This window comes from Sorex araneus, chromosome 9 (assembly GCF_027595985.1).
Source record: "Sorex araneus isolate mSorAra2 chromosome 9, mSorAra2.pri, whole genome shotgun sequence".
Lineage (NCBI taxonomy): Eukaryota > Metazoa > Chordata > Mammalia > Eulipotyphla > Soricidae > Sorex > Sorex araneus.
The window spans coordinates 8,179,333-8,198,054 of NC_073310.1; the positions used below are offsets into that span (position 1 = coordinate 8,179,333).

General features: G+C 63.4%; 1 protein-coding gene across 3 annotated transcripts in view; it reads right to left on the reverse strand.

Annotated features, from left to right (window-relative positions):
• The window catches only part of NOS1 (nitric oxide synthase 1), an 85,315-nt gene extending 69,666 nt beyond the window's left edge, over positions 1 to 15,649 (reverse strand). The window contains exon 1 of one of the 3 annotated variants that reach the window (XM_055147004.1): positions 15,338 to 15,649. The gene's annotated coding sequence lies outside the window, so the exon portion shown is untranslated. Of the gene's footprint in view, positions 1 to 15,064; positions 15,193 to 15,337 lie in introns of those variants that run through there. The other 2 variants (XM_055147002.1, XM_055147003.1) reach the window with 2 other exon arrangements.
• Positions 15,650 to 18,722: the final 3,073 nt, after the last annotated feature.

Genomic DNA, 18,722 nt, shown 5'->3' on the forward strand with positions numbered 1-18,722 from the left:
GATTCCAGGGAACACAGGCGAGGTTGGTTGCGGCTCGATCCCCCGCCCGGCGGCACCAGTTACTGGCCGTTTGCTCTCTGACAAGTCACTTAGCATTTTGAATCTCAATTTCCCCCGGTGAAATTGAAAAGGTAATAACAGCTACTTTCCCAGGGTTCGGCGAAGATTAACAAGACGCGAGTGGTAAAGAGCACTTAGGGGACAGTAAATGTCAGCCGGGATGGCAACGGCGCGTCTCTGTGCGTGGGATGGAGGTCTGTGTTCTCCAAGCCGCGGGCCCTGCGTGTGCCGGAGAACCAGCCTCGAGCCCCCTCCCCCAGCCTCACCCCTGCTGGCCTCCCCGTGTGCCCTGGCTGCAGGGCGCGGGGTCTCGGGAGGAAAGGAAGGCAACTCGACTAGGTGAACACGCGGACGGCCGAGCCGTGTTCTGTGTTCACTGAGCTGCACCCAAGGGTGGCCCACGGGTGGCCTGCGTTGGTGTCAGAGGTAATATTTGCTCCCTTCCCTTGCCAGCTGCTCACGGCCTCCGAGGAGGCCCGGCCCAACCCAGATACATAATTTCATCAGGAGAACACGTTCCCCAGGACGGCAAGGAGCCACTCCGCGTGCATCAGCCATACCGGCTGACGCGAGTGGGTTAAACCTGAGCAAAAGATTCAGATGCTCACGTTGGTGGAGCATATCTGAAGACCACCCCCCCTTTATTTTGGGGGGGGTCCTATCCGGTGATGCACAGGGGTTTGTTCCTCCTGGCTCTGCACTCAGGAATCACTCCCGGCAGTGCTTGGGGGACCCTATTGGATGCCAGGGATTGAACCCGTGTCAGCTGCGTGCATTTGCCAAGTCGCTGTGCTCTTGCTGTGGCCCGAAAGACCTCCTTTATTTGCGTGGGTGCAGGGGTGGGGCTGAGGCTGGGAGAGAGCTCAGCAACCAAGGCGGCCTTGGCTGGTATTCCTCTCAGTTCAGCACTCGACTTGAAGGCAGCAGAGATCAGCTTTGATTTGAAAGATAAAAGTGACTCTCTCCTTAGAGAGAGAGGGACTGGAGAGTCCCTGCTGGGGACCAGAGAGATAGTACAGCAGGGAGGTCGTGCACGCGGTCGACCCGGGTTCCTACCCCGGCATCCCAGATGGTCCCCCTAGAGCACCACCAGGAGTAATTCCTGACTGCAGGGCCAGGAGGAACCCCTGAGCATCCCTGGGTGCACCTCCTTCCCCCTCCAAAATAAAAAGAATATTTTAGTAGCTTGTGAGCACCAGATATTCACCGTGTAAAAGGTTCAACTACCCACACCCGTATCTCCGGTGGAATTTTGATGAATCAGGCTGAACTCTACGAAATAAGCAGAAATAAGCAGCTTTTCGGATGATCAGATCCACTGACAAGTTCATCTATAGTTTAACCGAATACTCTGAAGACTCCGAAATTCTCGAATTTCATTTTTGCACCGTGATTCCCCACTCCTTCCAGGGGTTGGAGTGGAGGCTCAGGGAGGCCAACTGCCTCACGAGCACTCTGCCCGCCAGTCAGTGGGGAGTCCCGAGCACATCTGTCTCGGGGTTCCCCGTCTGCCTTGTCACGCCTTCCCTCTTCACCGAGCGGCTTTCTGGGCGACACTCACTTCAGCGCAGGGATTTTCTCAGCAAGCAATCGCATCATCTACCAAGAACGCCAACTCTGAGCCTTTGCTTTTGTGAGTTTTTCAAAATTTTTTTTTTTAGCTTTTTGGGGCACACCCGGCGATGCACAGGAGTTCCTCCTGGCTCATGCACTCAGGAATGACTCCTGGCGGTGCTCGGGGGACCCTATGGGATGCTGGGAATCGAACCCGGGTCGGCCGCGTGCAAGGCCAATGCCCTCCCCACTGTGCTGTCGCTCCAGCCCCAGCCTCTGCTTTTTTGCATCTTCCAAATGCGACGGTGGGTTTTCCTCTCAGCTGTCTGGATCCTCAGCTCTAAGGGAAGGTGACGGGGGCTTCGGGGACATTTCTCGGAGACCCTGGGGAACTGGTTGCTTGCCCTGGTTCCCTCTGCAGGAGGAGAAAGGTGCTTCAGAGCACTGCCTGCCTCTGGCTGTGAGCTGGAACCCTCTCGGGGGCTGGAGTCGGAGCCTTTTCTGCCAACTCCCTGGTTTCCTGATTCCTCAAAACAGATGCAAGGAGCCGAGGCACCCCTCCCCCTCCCCCTCCCCCGCTGGGGGACTCACCTCCAGTTATTACCTGCTGCCTCAAGACTGACCTCAGGGGCAGGGCCGAGGGGGACACGTCCTGTGGCTACCAGGACAGCCTGGGGTGGGGGGGTACGTAATGGGGGAGACGATTGCAAAAGCTGTGCGTGCCATTCCAGGGTCTCCGGGGACCCGGGAGCCCTTCCAGGCTGTGGGGCCAGAGAGAGAGCACCGCTGGGCAGGCTCTCGCCCCCCAGACTGCCCACCGCAGATGGTCGCCATGCATCGGGGGCAGGAGTGAGCCTTGAGCACCGCGAGGTGTGGCCCCCCGCTGCCCCCCGCCCCTGCTGATTATAGGTGTCTCGTGCTGAGTAAGGAAGTCCTGAGTGATCACGTAGTGTTGTTCCCGGGGCCACACCCCGCGGTGCTGGGGCACGCAGGGCCCCTTTCTGCCCAAGCTCGGTCTGGCCACGCGCACCTAATGGGTCCCTGCTCAGAGCCCAGCGGCGCTTCTGGGGGCCTCCGGGCCTGGCAGGTGTCGGGGAAGGGAAGGTGGCGCTAGGGATCAAACTCAGGGTCTTGCACCCGCCAGGGATGGGCACTGCCCCCTTCGAGCCACGTCCCAGCCCCCATGAGGTAACTGCTGAGGTCAAAGTGAGCGCCGTGAGGACTCTTGGGTCACCCCCGTGCAAGGCCTGGATCATCGTGTCACGACGGCCACGGCCTCAACTCCACCCGTGACTCAGTTTCCACAGAGAAACCGCTTTGTTTTCCTACCGGTGGTCTGGGGGAGGTGCGAAGCCTCCTTGGAGGCGGAGGTGGAGGCTCCTGGGCCTGCCAGGGCACCCAGGGGACACTCACAGCTCAGGACCACGCGCTCCCGGCCCACAGCTTGGGGACAGTGCAGCCAGGCTGGGGGTGACAGGGGGAACGGCAGGTAGGACCCTGGCACATCTCCACGGCCACTCCCGCCACCCAAGGGAGGCAGGAAGGCGACAGGTGAGAGAGGGAAGGAGAGAGCAGCACGCCCACCCAGCGGGGAAGACCCGTGTGGCCTCAGGTGGGGACGGGCGGGGTCAGTCACTAGAGTGTGGCCCAGGGCGGTGGTGGACGCAGGGTCCCAGGCCCGTGGGCTGGACTGTGCCTCTGAGGAGGGTCCCGGGAGCGGTGCGTGCAGACACCAGCCCTGTCTGATTCTCAAGGCCTGTGTGTCCCCCGCTGCCCCTGGAATCTTCCGGCCGAGTGGGAACAATTGGGGACAACCACAGAGACCACGCATCCCGTGACCCACCTGATGACAACTCCACACGGTGCGTCCCCTCCCGCCCGAGCCATTGTCCCTCCGGCCTCAGAGCACTCACGCCCGAGCTCACGGCTGCTTTGGACTCTGGCTCGCACCCGCAGCCCCGACTGGGTGAAGATTTCTTCTGTCCGCACAGTGAAATTCACTGTCCCTGTCCCTGTCATCCCGTTGCTCATCGATTTGTTCGAGCGGGCACCAGTAACGTCTCTCATTGAGAGACTTATTGTTACTGTTTTTGGCATATCCAATACGCACGGGTAGCTTGCCAGGCTCTGCCGCGCGGGCGCGATACTCTCGGTAGCTTGCCGGGCTCTCCGAGAGGGGCGGAGGAATCGAACTCGGGTCAGCTGCGTGAAAGGCGAACGCCCAACTGCTGTGCTATCGCTCCAGCCCACAGTGAAATTCAAAGTAGAGAAAATGATGTCCACTTGAGTGCCCAGTGGCCAGCAGTGGCCAGCAGCGGCCAGCAGCAGCAGAACGCAAAGGCTTCTGGGACCACCAGAGGGGGTGACCCTCTTGGGCCTGCAGCGTGGGGCGGGACCCCCTTTCTCTGGGGTCTGACGGACGTGGGACCCTCTAGCCTCCCCACCCCGACCCCCGATACACACACTCTCATTTTGTCCTTGCCAGGGCCCTGCAGCTGCTCAGGCAGCTGAGGGTCAGGGGTCCTCAAGGCAGTGGGCGAGTCACCTTCCGAGGCGGAAACGAGGCCCTGCAGGGCTGTCGGGGGGGGGGGTGTCGCCCGCCTTCCGGAGAGGCACTGCCTGGGGCCCGGCCTGGTGCCCACAGTGACCTGGGCTCTGGCAACTGAAGCCTCTCCCGGGAGAGCTGGGCAGGCGAGGCCCCAGATGGCACCCGCTGCCCAGGGTCCCCCTCACAGGTTCCTGGACCAACCTGTCTCTAGCCCCCTGGGGCGCCCCTGAAGACACCCCCGGGAGACGCCCCTGCTGAGCAGGGGGTGACACGCTCCCTCTGATTCATCTCATCCAGCGGCTTGGGACGGCAGGAAGGGGAGGGGGCACCCCGGGGGCAGATGCCACCCGACAGCTCCCAGAGGGAAGAAGAAGGAAGGCAACGGGGGGGGGTCGACAGCTAAGCCTGGGGGGCTGGGGGTGGGTCTGCCTCTGCTGACCGTGTCGCTTCTCTGTGCTGTTCCGACGCTGGGAAGAGGACACGCTGCTCAAGTGCCCCGTCCATGGGGGCTCGGGCAGGGCTGCTGGGACTCGCCCCCCCCCAAACCCCCTCGTCAGCTCCGGCCACCTGAACGTGGTCGGGGTCATCCGGAGTCCTGGTCTCCAGGGAATCCCGGGACGGGAGTACAAGTGGCGTTTTCCCATCCCGGATCCAACCACATAGGCGGCGAGGCAATGCGAGGCCGGACGGACAGACGGACAGAGAGACCACCTCCCTGCAACCAGGAGAGGTGCTGCACCAACTCAGATCGACGGAGGAACTCGGGTCGGAGGAATTGAACTCAGGTCGGCTGCGTGAAAGCTTCTCGAAAGGACAGACCGGGCACCTTCCAGAGTGTCCCTCACCCCACTCGGTGCTCGAAACAGGGTGGACTGTCATCACCGCCCCCCTCCCCGCCCCCCCACTCCCCGAGATTAGGGAGAAGTGGGCACGGAGAGAGGAGAGTGGCTGGACAGCCGTACCCTGGGCCAGAGAAGGGGGTGAGACGACCATGAGGGCCGGCTGGGGCTGCGCTAGGGACCCCACAGCAGGGGGGAGGCTCCCACTCCTGCTTCCTGAGTGCCAGCCAGGAGGGCACGGGGAGGGGAGGGGAGGGGGGAGGTGACCCCGCGACCCCGCTCTGGGCGGGCGCTGTGGGCCGTGGGTCCTGGCTAATGGGCACCTCTCCCGGCAACCCCTAATCTGTGGTTCGTCTCGTGGCGCTGCCAGGTCCGGGCTCGTCATGTGGGGGGAGGGGGCTGTCCTGTGAGGACCCCGTGTCTGCGCCTCTCACCGAGCTGGTCTGCCAGGCCTTCCTGCCCCACACGCCTGACCACGCAGCAGGCAACCGGGCCACTTGGCGTGTCCCTCTGTCTCTTGGCCCGCGTGAGCCGTCTCTGCCTTGGCACCACGGGAACCGTGTATTAGGAACACGGGGGAGGGTTTTTGTTTGAACACTCGCTTTCAGTGCCCGATGGGGGTGCTCCTTGGGGCGGGGAGGAGGGCGTGGAGTTGGAAAGAGTTTGGAACTAGGCCGAGGGGATAGTCGCACAAAACGGGCGCGAGGCTGATAACCGCAGACTGGACGCTGAGATGCCTGAACTTCCACAGGGGCTACCTACCCCCGGCGGCACCTGGCCTGATGGTGGTGTGGACCTTCCTCCTCAGGCCCGGAAGTGTCCGGGGGCCACCCCAGCAGTGCTAGGGGTGTGGTGGGCAGTGAGGGGGTCACGCGGGGCCGGGATTCAAACTCGGGGCCAGTGCTAGGCGTGAGCTGTCCACTCTGTGTGGACTCTGCCCGGCCTTGAACATGGTTTCTCGTTTCTGCCCTGTGCATTTCACTTGCATCTATAAAAACGGGACCCACCAGTGGGACAGCCACCCCACTTTGGAGACCCCCGCATCTGTGTGTTCCTGGAGCTGAGGGCGGCACGTGTGAGGCTAAGGGGAGGCACAGGGGCCTGGGGCACACACACAGGACTCGGGGCTGCCCCACCCCTGGGGTCTCCGAGTCTCCCTGCTTTATCTGAGTCTCTCCCTGAGGGTCAGTGGGCCAACGCCAGGCCTGTCGGGGCTCCCCTCTTCACCCCCAGAAGGCCCTGCGTGGGCTGGTTGGCACGTGACCTGACCACTGCCCCCAGCCCTGTGCTCAGAAAAGCTCTGAGTGGACGTTCCCTGGGCACTAACCAAGCTGCCCTGGGGATTTCACACCTGCCCGGAGCAGCAGAGTGGTCACTCAACAGTGACCCCCGGCCCCCAGATACTGTGTCCTGGACACCAGACAGGCCTGTGTCCACGGGTGACTCAGCAGACTGTGCTCTCCAGACCGGATGCTTTTTGCCAGAAGGTGACTGTGCCACTCGGGGCCCTGGACGACAGTTGCTACGATGACCCACCCTGGCCGCGGGTCCTCTGGCTACACTGCGCCCTCTCCCAAACCCACACAGGACTCTGGGATGGGTACCAGCATCTGGACAGCTTCATGGGGACCCCGCAGAGAATTCGAGTGCTCCAGCACCCCAGACTGGGAGGGGCTGTCAGGGGCGGGGCAGAGCAGAACAGAGCAGGGCCTGGGTTCAAGTGACGACTGTCATCGAGTGCCTCCCCTCTCCCAGCTGGTGTCAGCGGTTCTCCTCCCGGGAACCCCCAGACCCACCCTCCGCCCCTTTCCCAGCCATCCCGGGGGGACAGGCCAAGTGGGGCGGCAGTGTGCCCCTTGCCCTCTGCTCTCTGACAGGGCTGGAGAAAGGGGGTGTCTCCATCTCAGTGCTGGGGTCCCGAGAGGCTACCTGCAGCTTCTGTGTCTCCCCATCCTGCCCCTCCCAAGTCCTTGGGCCACACTATTGCCCCCCTGCCCACCAACCCGCTTCACCACGCAGCCGCAGACAGACAGGGGTGTGTGAGCACGGGAAAACGTGTGCACAGTGGACCGTGCGCTGGAGGCGTCGCCGCCCCTGGGTTCTGAGGCCTGGGAAAGCCCAGCTGTGCCCCTCGCCTCCTGCCCGGCCCTGGCCTGCAGCCCGGGCCCCACTGCAGCACCCTGGGTGCAGGGCTGAGGCCAGCCCGTCTCAGTCCTGAGTCACCACTGGCCGCCTGGTCAGTGTTCACCCGGCACTCAACACTCGCATCCGGAACCCCACCCTGACTGCCCACGGCCCCCGTGCCAGTGAGACCAACGGGGGCTGGGATCCAACCCGGTTTGCCCCATCCTGCCTCCCCCCAGTCCCCCCACGTCCAGAACGGTCCCACGTGAGCAAGGGCCAGTGTCCCAGCCTGCCCCGGCCGCCGCTGTCTGGGAGCAGAGCCCAGGGGTCCCCCGGGAAGGAAGAGACCCACACAGCCGCCTGGCAGTGCCCTCTGAGCACCAGTGCCGGGGCACTCAGCCCCAGCCAGGCGCGAGACGCTCGGCAGGGCCAGACGCTTGGAGAGGGCCGCCACGGCCAGAGGGAACTGTCGCCACCCTGCTCGGTGCCCCCGGTGTCATGAGCGCCCGCCGGAGAGGGCTCGATTGGGATGCGAAGCAGCCGTAAATGACATTGTCACCAGCCTTCATAAAGCACAGTGACTCACGGCCCTAATTAAAATGCTGAGAGGGACACGGAAAGAAAGACTGCCACGGGAGAAGGGGTGACATCCTGCTCCACCACCGCTTCTTCCTTCTTCCAGGAAAAGAGGGGCTTGTGAGCCTGTGTGCGTGCGTGTGTGTGTGTGTGCATGTGTGTGTGTGTGTGTGGTGGTGGTGGTGGGCAGGGATCGGGGGCCAGGAGATGCACCCAGGGAAAACTCAATCCCAAGGAACAGTCTCATGTGGTTCCTGGGACGCGACTTTTCATCACACCCCTCGACACAGCCCGTTCCACAGACTAGGATAAGCACAAACTCCCCACAGGAGCCCTCGACACTGTGAGCCCCGGGCCATGGCCACGCTCCACGTCTGTCGTTCCTTCCCACCCGGGAACCTCCTCGCCTCCCACCCACTCGTGCGGCTATCCATGGACCCATAGTTACACAGCACCACGTGAAAACAAACCGCAGATGTCATGATGTGGCAGCCCTACATTCCGAAGCAGGCAAGGCCCAAGAGTAAAGACCGACCCCCACAGGAGCCACGGCTCCGCGGTACACTGGGTCCACTCGAGAAAACGGACTGGACTTGCACAACTTTACCAGATACTCAGTCCTTCCTTCCTTCCTTCCTTCCTTCCTCTTCCTTCCTTCTTTCCTTCCTTCCTTCCTTCCTTTCCTTCCTTCCTTCCTTCCTTCCTTCCTTCCTTCCTTCCTTCCTTCCTTCCTTCCTCTCTCTCTTTCTCTCTCTCTTTCTTTCTCTTTCTTTCTTTCTTTCTTTCTTTCTTTCTTTCTTTCTTTCTTTCTTTCTTTCTTTCTTTCTTTCTTTCTTTCTTTCTTTCTTTCTTTCTTTCTTTCTTTCTTTTCTTTTTAAATTGGCTTTTTGGGCCACAGCTGGCAATGCTGAGGTTACTCCTGGCTCTGCACTCAGGAATTACTCGTGGTGGTGTTCAGGGAACCCTATGGGATGCCGGGGATCAGACCAGCTGCATGCAAGGCAAACGCCCTCTCCGCTGAACTAGGGTTCCAGCCCCCAGACATCCAGCTCTTAAAAGGACAACAACAGTAACAACAACAGCGGCAACAGCAGCAACAGCAGCAACAGTAGCAACTGGAGTATGAGGCGAAGGCCCAGTGCTAGGGGCGGGGCCACAGCCTGCAGAAATGGGCCCAGCCAAGCTAAGCTACCCTTGGACACAGAAACCTGGAATTCTGTCCCGGGGCTCCACTGAGGCCGGACTCGTCACCAGTTTGGAAGCAGACAAGTAATCCAGTCTGAGGAGACCAGACTGCTCTCAAAAAAAAAAAAAAAAAAAAAAAAAAAAAAAAAAAAAAAGAGCCCTGTTCTGAACTAAATCTTCCAATGATTTCATCCAATGTAATTACCCATTTGAACCGCAAAAATGTGTCTCCTAATGACTTCTCTCGCTGTTTCTGAAATGCAAATGCACCCTCCAAAGCCTAATAAGGTATCATCAATAGGCCGATGCAGAAATAAATATCCATTTCTAAAGGCCTGCTAAGAGGGTGCCCTACTCACTCCACCAGACTCCTCCCCCTTCAGAAAAAAAACACCCCGGGCATTGAAGACACTGAGCTTTACAGGGCAATGCCAGGAGGAACAAAAACACTCAACAGAGATATCTCCCCCCACACCCTCCACCCCAGTCCTGCAGGTCTTACTGGCTGAGAACAGGCTCCCCGAGAAGCCAAAGGTGTTTCATTTCCAAGGCTGGGGGACATTCAGGGAGGAAGGATGACTGGAGGCCTCCAGACCCCCGCCTGAGCTTCATAAGCTAGCTCTGGAGAAGAAGTGACTCGCTCTTCATTACCGGAATCTGAGAGCGGGAGTATGATTAGTTTTCATTCTCCTTACTGAATCTTGCAGCCCGAGAGACTGCTCCAAATATCCCAGAGAAAAACAGCCCCGGAGACGCGACTTGCTCTCTGGCCTCCGTGGAAGGCTTATCCGTGTCAATGCAGCCCCGTTCTCCCGGGGGGTGGCCTTTCCCTTGGCCAAGCTAGGACCGGGCACCCCACACTATTGGCCCCTGAGGAATTCCAGAGAGTTGAGCCCTGATAGGGACCGGGAAGCTGCCGGAAAGGGGGAGGACAAGGACATCCCCGTCTCTGTCTAGAACTGGGAGCTCAGAGCTTGTCTGTGAGACTGAGGTTTTCCTGATTCTGTTCACAATGAGACACGCAGCAGGGGAGCCTGAGCTCTGGGGTCTGAAGGTGGGCAAGGGTCTGAGTTCTCGAGCTCCCCTCTTCATCCCTGCTGGCGGAAGCTTCTGGAAAGGCTCACCTTTCCAGTCCCCAGGGCAGGATGGTAACTTTGCTGCCAGCCTGGTGCCATTCTGCAGAGCCCGAGCTAAGACCTTGCAGGGAACCCCTGGAAATCTGTGGGATTTCTTTCCTGGGTCTTTTCTGAGAAGACTGGGGGTGGGGGGGCAGGGAAACTGCCCCCCCCAAAAAAGCCCCATGCTTTGAGGGAGGGGGGGAATCCCGGTGGAGAAAATGTGGGACCGGAAAAAGCTGGTGCGTGTGTCTGGCACACACAGGACCCCGGGTTCTGTTCCCTGCACGGCCAATGTCGCCCCAGGGGCCTTCCAGCCCCGCCGGGCACATTCCCAAACAAAAGCAAATCCATCAAACCAAGCCAAGGCAACCCAAACCGAGCCAAGCCATTCTGCGGTAGGTGATGGCGGCTGGAAGGCAGGAGGACGGGGAACGCAGCGCCCTGGCTGGGGCGGGGGCCGTGACGGGGCCACGGGGCCTCGAATCCCGCCTGCCTTTCCAGAACTGTCAGCAGGAACCGGGGTGCAGCAGGGGACCAGAGTGGCCTGTGTCTGTCCCAGGCGAGGCACAGCGTCGCCATATGGGAAGGGTCTGGGGAGGGCTCGCAGGGGCAGGCCAGGGGCAGAGACCTTCGCCAGGGGGAACCCGTCAGACCCACCCGAGCTGGCCCCATCTTCAGGCTGCCTGAAGGAGGGCCCTGGGCCTCCAGCTCCTCTACTTCCGGCTGAGAAAACGGGTGCTGGGGTGGGGGTGGGGGGCTGGCAGGACCCCCAGGGGCTAACCACGGGGTCTCTCGGTTGTCACTTCTTTGCTCTGTCTGATCACAGACACCCGGCGTGGTGCTGATCCCGCCGCAGAGCTACACAGACACCATCTCCCGGGGTCCTCCTGCGGACCCCCTCCCCACACCGCCGGCCCCGGGGTCCTAGATGCTGGGCCTGAGGGGCAGAGGGGTTTACTCAGGCCCCCCTGAACCACAGAGTCCCCCGAGGGCTCCAGCCAACAGCTACCCTGCACAGCCCAGCCTTCACCGGCTTCTGGGTGTGGACACAGGGGAGACGCAGCCACAAGGGGGGGCTACAGGCCAGAGGCTGCCCGCTCCTGGCCTCCTCCTCCTCCTCCTCCTCCTCCTCCTGGACATCCTCCCAGGTCCCCCTCGGGCTGGGCACTGCAGCTCCATCTCCCCCAGCCTCACCGATGTTCACTGTCCAACCGGCCGGCAGGCCCATCAGAGTGGGGCTCACGCCACCTGCACTGGGGCCCCTGTCCCCGCGGCCCGGCCCCGGGCCTGCCATTCAGTGCTCAGCACCGTCACCCGCTTGAGTGATGTGCTGACGTCGGCCTCGGCTCAGCACCGCTCGGAGCCAAGACGCTGGCCCGCTGCCCCCTCACCCCTGCCCCACCTCCGCGGGGCCACGGGGGCATCTCCCCCGGAAGATGCCTTTCACTTACCAGGTGGAGGCAGCTCAGCTCCTTGGCAGGGCAGGGGGAGCCGCTCAGGTGCTCCCGGCCCCGGGAACCAGCGTGGGGGCAGCACCGATGTCCGTGGGAACTGCCCAGAGGCGTCCGGGGCGGGGGGCGGGGAGGGGGGGGCTGGCTCAGCCGCCCCGGTGCGTCTACACCAAAGGCTCCTGGGACACCAGGGGGGATGAGCCCGGGGCCGAGCAGCTCCTGGGACCACCTGGCTCCGAGGCCCCCTATCCAACAGACGTCCTCAGCGAACGGCCGAGGGGCCGGCCCCCCAAGGCGAGCACCCCACCCTCAGGCGGGCCTGACGCCCTGCCAGGTCACGCTGGCGCTCCCGGATGGTTTGTCCACAGGGGGGACACCATCGGGGGTGGGGGGAGACGGCAGCCCACCAACCACCGTCCGCTCAGACTCTCGGGCCTGAGGTGAGGACAAGTGAGCACGGAGCCGAGGGGCGCGTGAGGTCTGTAGGTGCTGGGCGCCTTTCAGCTAGGCACGTGCCCCTCTGGGCCTGCCCTCCCATCTGCACAGGCGGGCACGACGCAGGGCACAGTGTGCCCTGCAGAAGTCGGCTCCGCTCGTGCCTCCGCGTCTCTCTGGGCGTTGGCCTCTAGATCTGGGCGGCCCGGCGTCCTGGTGGGGTTGGGAGCGGTCCCCAAGGCTGCCGCCTCCCGCCCCAGATGTTTACATGCTGCCCTGCCTCAAGGACAGGAAGACGGCGCTGGCCTGTCACTGCACCACCCTCGCTGCCAACAGCCCTGCACTGCCCCACGCACCACCAGGGCCGGGACGTGGGTGTCTCTGTCCGAGAAAGGTCTGGCAGGGAGGTGGGCATCGGGGTGCCTGGTCCCGTCCTCCACGTCCCTCTCCCTGGCTGAAAGACAGGACGCCGGCTGCGGCCGAGAGCTCTCGGCCATTGTCCTAGGCACCCCCCCGCCCCCCGCCCTGCAGACCCCACGGAGCCCGCGTGCAGATGCACCCAGGAGAGCCACAGCGCCAAGCCTGTGCGGGCACAATTCACCGGAGGGGAGCCCAGCCCAGCTTCCCTGCCTCCCGGGAAACCAGCCTGCCCGCCCGCAGGGAAGGCGGCAGCCACTGCCCAGGCAGGACCCTGGACAGCGCCAGGCGTCTCCCTGGCCGTTCCCCACCCAAGTGGCCCCAGCAGCCCCTCTGGTCAGGGACCGTCCCCCCCGTGGAAGTCAGCACCTCTCACACTCAGGAACTACAGAGGCAGGGAAAGCAAAGGCGGGTCAGACAAGCAGGCAGGGTGCCTTCCTTCCACAGTGACCAGCAGAACGCCTTGCCCAGACATGTCCACGCGTCCGCCCAACACCGCTGTGTGTGCAGCACTGTTCTCATTTTGCCTCTGATCAGACCCGGAGCTCAGAGAGGTTGAGCGATGGGCCGGAGGTTGCACAGCCGTAGAGGGAGCTAATCGTGGCTGGAAGCAGGAATCCTTACAGGATCTCTCCGGGGCAGCTGGTTCACTCCTGACATGAGCCCGGGGCCTTGAGGAAAGGCCAGGTTCTAAACACACAGCTGTTCTCTGGACGATTGGGGGCAGCCCAGTAGAGGACACAGAAATACGGGTTATCGTGTGACTGGAAACACCCCCAATGAAGAAGTCCAGAGTTGGGGTCTCGGGCTAGGCCACTGGCCAGCTCGGTCCCCGGGAACAGTGGCTTGGTCTGTCCTGCCTCGGTGTATGGATCTGCTGAGTGGGTTTGCAGCTGCTGCGGGAGTTTGGGTGAGTCCTGGGGTGGGGGTGCGTTAGCTCAGGGTCCCCTGCACGACGGAGCTCCAGAGGGGACACGAGGCCTCTGTGTGTGGGTCAAGGGGGTTCCGGGAAACCAGCCTGCCCGCCCGCAGGGAAGGCGGCAGCCACTGGAAGGGGCAGTGGGGAGCTGGCGGGAGCTCCCGGTGGGACAGTGGTGCCCTCCCTGGCTTAGCTTCGGTTCAGAATCACCAAGGGGTTCTGTGTGTGTGTGTGTGTGTGTGTGTGTATGTGTGTGTGTGTGTGGGGGGGCTCAAGGCTCCTTCGCATCTATGAGCTGCGGCATCTGCCCAAACCCCAGGGACAGTCTCGTCCCTCCTCTGGGGACCCAGGCCGAGGACTCAGCTCTCATCTCTCCTTTCCCGGGTTCCTGGGTGACGCCGGCCGAAAAGGTGCCCTGGACACACTTGCTGGCCGGGACCCCCTGCCCAGGGGTGCGCTCTGGGGGGCTCCCAAGGTGGCTGCTGTCACCTCTTGTGGGTCCTGGCACAGTGCTCAGGTTGGGCAAGGAAGCAGACGGGGGGTCTCCTCTGTCAGGGGAAGCTGTGCGGGTCACCCCGTTCTGGAGTGCCGCTGGGGGAGAAGGGGACCCCAGGAGGCCAGCCCAGCCCTCTGAATACTCAGCCACAGAGGAGGACTAAGACACCAGCACCACTCCCTGCGTCTGGAGCCCTGACCCCAAGTTTCTCCCCCACATTAGAGATTTCTCCAGGCCCTCCGGGCAGCGCCTGCAGAACTGTTGTGTGTCCTGGTTTCTCCGCACCAGGGGCGAGAGAACAAGACTCAGTGGCAGGAGGGACGGGACTCAACCCGAGGCCAGGCAGCCAGGAGCAGGGCAAGGAGCACCAGTGCTCAGGGGCATCCTAGGAGCACCCTCCCCTCCGGGGACCCCTGCACACGGCCCTGGCTGCCACTGCGGCCACCGCGATGCAAGAGGGTCTCAGCCTGGGGCGGGCGGGGGGAGCTGGGGGGAGGCTGCAGTCCCGAAGACCCCTGGAATCTCAGCTCTGAGCGTTGCTGGGAACAGCACCAGCCACCGTGCGGCTCCCCCCATCCTGGAGCGCGCCCCTGGCCAGCGCGGGGCGGGGGGCGGGCGGAGGGGGGGTGGCCGGCGGCTCTAGAACCTCCTCGGAGAGAGAGATGCAACTTTCCCGGGTTCCGCGGGCTGCTGCTCCTGCCACCCGCATCCGGGACCGAGAAGTCCGAGGCGCCGCGGCACCAGCCAGAGGTGCGTGACCGCCAGAGCGCGGCGAGCACCCGGGAAAAGTTGGCTGCCAGGCTGGGGCGGTGGTTCCTGAGCCCGCTGCTCGGTGCTCAGGGGGCGGGGGGCTAGGGCATCCCGCAGGGGGAAGTGGTGGTGGTGGGGGGTGGCAGCGCCCACCATGATCCCCCCCTTGGCATCGGATCTGCCGCCCTCCGGGGCGCGGGAGAGCCGAAAGTTGCGGCGGGCAGGTGCGGGGCGCCCAGGCGCTGGCACCCCGGCCGCCCGCCGCCCGCTGGTGAAGCGGCGCGCGGTGCCAACGGGTCGCGCGGTGCCAACGGGTCCGCCATTACCGCCGCGTGGGGCTGGGGGGTGGGTGGGTCCGTCCCCCCGGGCGCGACCCCGCGTCCCCGCAAAGTTGGCGCGCGGCGGGCCAGGGTGGGGGGGACCCCCGATCCGGAGCCCCCGGCCCGGGGCGGCTGCCTGCCCGGCGCGAGGAGCAGAGCAGGCCGCCGGGTAGCAAGTTAGGAACGCGCGCCCAGCCCCGCGCGTCTCCCGCGCGCACCGGGGAGCTCGGGGTGGGGGGCCGGGCCGGGGGCGCGGGGGGCGCAGCACTCACCTGCCGGGCTGCCGGGCGGCCGCCGCTCGCCCGCCCGCCCGCCCGGCTCCGCCGGCGCCTTCTCCGCCTCCCGTGCGCCCGCCGCGCGCTCGCCTCCCGCCGGCTCCGGGACCCGCTGCCCTGCGCGGCCGCTCCCGCCCCGGCGAGCCGCGCCTCCCTCCCCCGCACCCGCGGGCCCCGGGCTTTGTGCGCGCCCTCCCCGCCCCCTCGAGCCCCCTCCCCGCCAAGTTGGGCCCCGGCGCGGCGCCGCCTGCCCCGCGCGCCCCGGCTCACCCGCTCCGCGCGGCCGCCGCTCGCCGCCGCCTGGCCGCCCCCTCCGAGGAGCCCGAGCCGCGGCGCTAAGTCGCTCCGCGCCCGCCCGGCGGCTGGGAACGCGGCATAAATATGTAGGGACCCGGCCGTGAGCTCAGCGAGGGTCGTGAGGGGGAATTTATTTCTTAATGTCCCTCCTTTATCCTATCATCGCCGAAACGAATTAGCGGTGACGTCCAACCCGGCTGGTTTATGGGTGTGGGGAGGGAGCCGGCGCAACCCTCATTAAAAGGGCCGCGCTGGGCTCCGAAGCATACATCTTTTATATAACCTAATTTCCATTTCCCCCCCTACCAGGAAACGCACACACTCGCGCACGCCACGACCGTTTCTGGGTTCCTGGAGGGGCCGAGCGGAGTGGCCGCGGGCCCGGGAGCGCCCCGGGGGAGGCCGCGATGGTTGATTCTGGGGTTTGGCTTCCTCCACCGGTCCCTGCTCGGGGGCCCGGGAGCCAGCGCTGCGCTCCCCGGCAGGGCAGGGCGGGGTGGCCGGGAGAGAGGGGACCCCTCCGAGGGTGGCTCGCCGGTCCTGGCGCCCCAGGAGTCGGGGGGCGGTGGAGGCCAAGAACGAGGCAGGTGCTGCTGCATCTCGGGCCAGCGCTGGCCTGGCCAGGGCGCGGGGCGCGCTGAGGCCTGAGCGAGTGCTCACCTGTGGCCACGACCGACCGGGCCGGCAGGTGGGGGGCCGCCCCTGCCGAGCCGCCGGAGGGGAGCGCCGGCAGGGCGGCAGGCTCCCCTTTCTTTCTTAGGGGCCCCACCATATGGGTAACCATATAAACCCGCTCCAAGGCTGTCTCTGCCTAGGCAGATTGCAAAGGGTTTCATTTCACTGCGGCTGTGCACACACTCCGGAAAGCAGAATCTAGGAAAGAGAGGATTCTCTCTCTCTCTCTCTCTCTCTCTCTCTCTCTCTCTCTCTCTCTCTCTCTCTCTCTCTCTCTCTCTCTCTTTCTCTCTCCCCTCTCTCCCTCAGCTCTGGGGGGCTGCACCGGCCCTCCTCTTCCCTCGCGGAGGGCCGGGAGCCCACTCAGGCTCCGAGTTGAGCGCAAAGAGCCAGGAGAGGCAAACCACCACCCGCGTTGTCACTAATAAATGCTTTTCTTGCACATCAAGCCCCGGAGAAGGGGGTGTGACTTTGGGGGCCCGGAAGAGGGATGTGGGGGATGAGGAAGGGAGGGAGGCAGAGCAGAATGAGCTGTCGGTGTGGGTGGGTGGGGGGCACGAGGTCGGTGCTGGCCCCTGCATGGGGTTGGGAAGCAGGAGTCGCTCCCCCCACCGTCTGCAGAAGCCCAGGACTGGGTGCTGCTCTGTGCAGGGCCCAGAGGCCCCGTCCGTGCTCAGAGAGCGGGTCTGTCTGCAAGAGGCAGGACCAACAGGGCCAAGGGGACGCAGACGAAGACGGTGGGCCCGGAAGCCCGGAAGGCACCCAGGCCAGCTTGTGGACCCGGCTGCTTCCGCGCCGAACCATGTGGAAGTTGTGTGCTGGGCTGCAGTGGTGTCACACACTCAGCACACAGCTCCCCTCGATTACCATGGCAACAGGGGAAAGCAGGAAGCCAGGGCAAGGAAAGCTGTTTTTCCGCTGGGCCGGCTGCTCACCTGCTCCAAACAGAGCAGCCTGCCCAGTGTGTGTATGTGTGTGTGTGTGTGGGGGGGGGGTGTCACCTGCACCAGGACAGGCCCAAGGTGGGGCTCCTCATTCCCAGGCAAACCAGCAGCTTTGAAACCGAGGAGGGACCAAGTGTAGGGAATCGATATTTCCAGAAGGTGTCAGGCCAGGGGTGAGGGGAGACAGACCCTCCCGGCTAATTCTTGCTGCCTGTCCTTGGGCAGTTGAGGGCAGTGCTAGGGGCAGGATTCGGGAAGGGGGGGCACCTGAGTCCAGGGTAGGGGCATCCTGTGAGACAAAACCACAGGGGAAGAGAGTAGAGGGACAGCGTGACACGGAGTGAGGCGAGGGAGAGAATGGCAGGGAGAGAAGGAGGAGGAGGAGAAGAAGAAGAAGAGAAGGATAAGAAAAAGGAGGAGGAGGAGGAGAAGAGAAGGAGAAGAAAAAGGAGGAGGAGGAGAAGAAGAGGAAGGAGAAGAAGAAAAAGAAAGAAGAAGAAGAAGAAGAAGAAGAAGAAGAAGAAGAAGAAGAAGAAGAAGAAGAAGAAGAAGAAGGAGGAGGAGGAGGAGGAGGAGGAGGAGGAGGAGGAGGAGGGAAAGGGGAAGGCGAAGGAGGAGGAGGAAGAGGAGGAGGAGGAGGAGAAGAAACCAAGGTAGAGAGGAAGAAAAGCAGAGAAAGGGAGAGATAGATTAGTGGAAAAATATAGAGGGGTGCAGGGGAGGAGGGGAAAAGACACCCCTTCCACTGCGTTATTTCTGCAGAGTGAAGGCTGGCCCTGACTCCTTGTCCTAGAAGTAGCTCATCAGTGGTCTTGCCTCTCTGGCACTTGCCACGTGACCTTGTCCCGAGCTGAGCGTTGGAGCCGTGTGGCTCACCGACCCCTCCGGAGGCACCTAAGACACAGTCACCCACTCCAGGGTCCCCGGGAAGTGGGCATAAAAGCAGCTCGTAGAAGCCAGTCTGCTGACCTGACCCCAAAGTGGACACTTCCTGCCTCTCCCCCTGACCACCTGGTGGACAAGAGGGAAGCTGGCTGGCTGGACCCCAGGGGGCTTCAGCCACCAGCTCTAAAGGACCAGAGACTCCCAGGGGTGTCCTGAGGCTCTGAGAGTGATGGTCCCTGTAGCCCTGGGGCCGGGACCTCATGAAGTCCTTCTTCCTCTCAGCTCGCCTGGGTGTCCCCTTGACCCTGGCATCCAGGGGCAGCTGGCCACAGAGCCCCCCTCCTCTGGGCCAGCAGTGGTGGGATGTGATGGCCAGGACCCAGCCACGGTCACTGCAATGACCGTTATTCTTGGCCCTTCCACGCTATTGATCTTGTCTCAGTTGGGGGGGAGGGTCTGGGTCAAAGACCTTCCCCCCCCCAGCCAGCCCTGTAGAGATGGTCCCCTCTCCCCTTCCCAGACACCCCTCCGCACCCATCTCAATTCCCATCGCTTCCAGGTGGGCTCCGGAGAGCCCCCAAGAGGGGTGGGAGGGAGGCGGTCGGCGGCCGAGCCCGCGGCTGAGGGTAATATATTATCCGGGGCTAATGAAAACATAATTATCTCCTTTTGGCTGCAGAGAGGGGCTAATTTAATAGGCTGCGATCGAAAGGCATCTGGTGAATTCACCGGCAGCGCAAACACTTGAAGGGCCGGGTGGGGGGGAGCAGGCAGCGGGCGGCCGGCCAGCCGCGGTGCCAGGTCAAGGTGGCCGCGGCCCCCCTGGGAGCCACCGCTGAGGACGCGCAGCCGCT